Here is a 2,718-nt window from a genome sequence, read left to right on the forward strand (position 1 = left end):
GAGACTTGAATCTCCCTTCTCCCATCCACGTGGGAGAATTGCATTTTCCTACTAATTTATTTTAATCAAAAATAAATTAATGAACAATGCAATCAATGAGTTATAAGTGTCAAATGGAGGAAGAATGATTAGGTGAGGACCATTCCAAGGAGAAGGGGGGGACCATTGCCTTGATGCCCAAGGCAATGCCCACAAACCTTGGTCCCCTCACCCAAACTGTATCCACCATGTGGCTGGGACAGCTGGCTGCAAGCTGGCTGCCAAGGCAGCCTTGTTGGCGCCTGGTGCCTAAAATGTGCTAGCAGCCAGCCAGCACAAGCATGCGCACAGCTAGCAAGCTACGCATAGCATGCGAGCTGCTGCTGTGGCATGGCGGGTGCTGGGCGCTACAAGGCTGCTAGCCTACGCCACCATTTTCTCGCAATGTGCCTGGCCCCAGCTCTCGCATGCACAGCACGCATTGCTAGCAAGGCACAGCCCTGCGATGCTGCGTGCTTGCGAGAGGCTGGCTGCTAGGGCGCGCCAAAGCCTAGTACCACGCTCAGTCATGCATGTTGAGCACGCTGCTATGCGATGGCTGCGATGGCTAGGTGCTGCTGTTGCCCGGTATGCTAGCAAGGCTGCTAGCGCCTAGCATGCTATCAAGGCTGCTAGCGCCAGGCATGCTAGCAAGGAAGCTAACGCCTAGCTTGCTAGCTAGGCTGCTAGCGCCCAGCACTATGCACAGCATAGCATGCTGCTATGCGATGGTGCGGGGCTGCCATGGCTAGCTAGCATCATCATGCTAAGCTTGCGACAGGTTTTGCGTAGCCTAGAATTCACATGGCTAGGCCATTGCGAGGCTACGGCTAGGCTCGTACTTGTAACTCGATTGATTTTGTGTCTCGTCGAATTCTAAATTTGACTCAACTTGCAACGCTCGGTTTCGACGCTCTAAGCTCGATATCCGACGTCTTTGTTCGTAATACTCTAACGACTCATCCAATCCTTCGGATTGGTTCGTCACCTCGGATCGGTTACTCGATTGGGTGTGACCCGAAGGGTCAGTCAAGGTTAAGCTGTAATATTAATTGTACATTAATATTACTGATCGGAAGCGGCCTCCACCTAGACATTCCGATCACTTGACCATACTGAATAATTAGCTTTCCGATAACTCTGAACCCTCTATCGGAATAATACACTTGCTGGAAGGACACCATTCCTTTCAATCTCCCACTTGTCCTTCCGGACAAGTGTGCATATAGTGTATAGCCCATTTCCTATGTCGCTTAATGTCTCTTCGTGAACTATAAGGTAAGATTCATCGTCATCCTTATTACGTTCAGAAGTGTTTCTCGATCTCCGAGTTCGACTGTCAATAAGCAGATGATTTCTAAAATCTATCTGAGCACGGCCATGCATTTTCACAGTCTCGCTCTTCGAGCGGCCTTGTAAACAACAAAGACATATTCCTATTATTAGTAGGGGACATTCCCACTCTTGTATTGTAAGCTTTCTTACTAAGAGGACCTAGTCACCCGAGTGTTGCCGTTATGATCCCCAGTTACGGCAGACGTTGGACAACATTAAAGAGACTAGTACTCAAACAAGAGAACTTCACAATACTCATGGTCTAGGAAAGAGGTTCCGATAGTCATAATGAGAATTGTACTTATGACGATTTTAAATCTCTTAAAGTACTCTCATAGGTCGATCCGGTGCAGTTCCAAACTAGCACCTGTGCAAATGATTTATGCCTTCTATGTCCTTGCAGCACAAGAAACGGTGTTGTAAATCATACTACACACTAATCTCCAGTGGTCATTAATCGTCCATCGGTTAAATGACCTCGATCAGGGACAATTTTTGATTTAAATATTCAATGTTCACTTAACAGGTGTTTCTTTATCCAAGACACGGTCTTAATACCCTGTTTTGAATATTTTCACAAATCGAATGGACTCATTATTTGATTCCAAACCATAATCAAATAGTTTGTGGAATTTTGTTAGTGAAATTTTATTCCATCATGAAACTATTCAATGTTTCATCTTCTGATAAATGGCTTTCTTCAAATGTTTCAAGAGTAATACTCTTCATTAAACATTTATAGAAATCACACCCATATTTAATATGCATGATTTCTTTTATGCAATTGCGAATGTTGTCGTTCATTTATTGCATAGGTTTGGCCACTATTACTTTGCAAATCTTAGCATCTTCATTATCGAATAGTTCCATAATAAGACAATAAGATTTTGAGAGTGTTATGGATCATATGTGATTTAGGATTTATTATCCAAGTGATGGCTCCCACTCATTTTCAAGACTTGAGATCTTTCAACTTGACAACCTAAAATCAACGTTCGACAACGAACTTTCCATTGAACACTTTCTTATTATTGCCTTCCAGGCAACAATATTCTCAACGTATATTCCAGTAGACATTCTGATGTTGCTTTGCTCGGATTTTATTCCGAACTACTCATAATGATTTGGGAGACCCTAATCACTTGTGATTATGGAAATTTACCTTAAATTTCCGCACATTATACATGGATTCGCATCCATGTTACCATTCTCAAGCCACGACGCATTCTAGTTCGTTCTTATAAATTGCTTCCTTATTAAGGATCTAATCCTTGCTAAGTATGTGCTTGCAACATCAATTCTCAAATTACAATTGTTTCTATGCGTCAAGAACTCATCCCCTTTTACTTATCAAAGTACTTTGGA

This window comes from Chenopodium quinoa, unplaced genomic scaffold (assembly GCF_001683475.1).
Source record: "Chenopodium quinoa cultivar QQ74 unplaced genomic scaffold, ASM168347v1, whole genome shotgun sequence".
Lineage (NCBI taxonomy): Eukaryota > Viridiplantae > Streptophyta > Magnoliopsida > Caryophyllales > Amaranthaceae > Chenopodium > Chenopodium quinoa.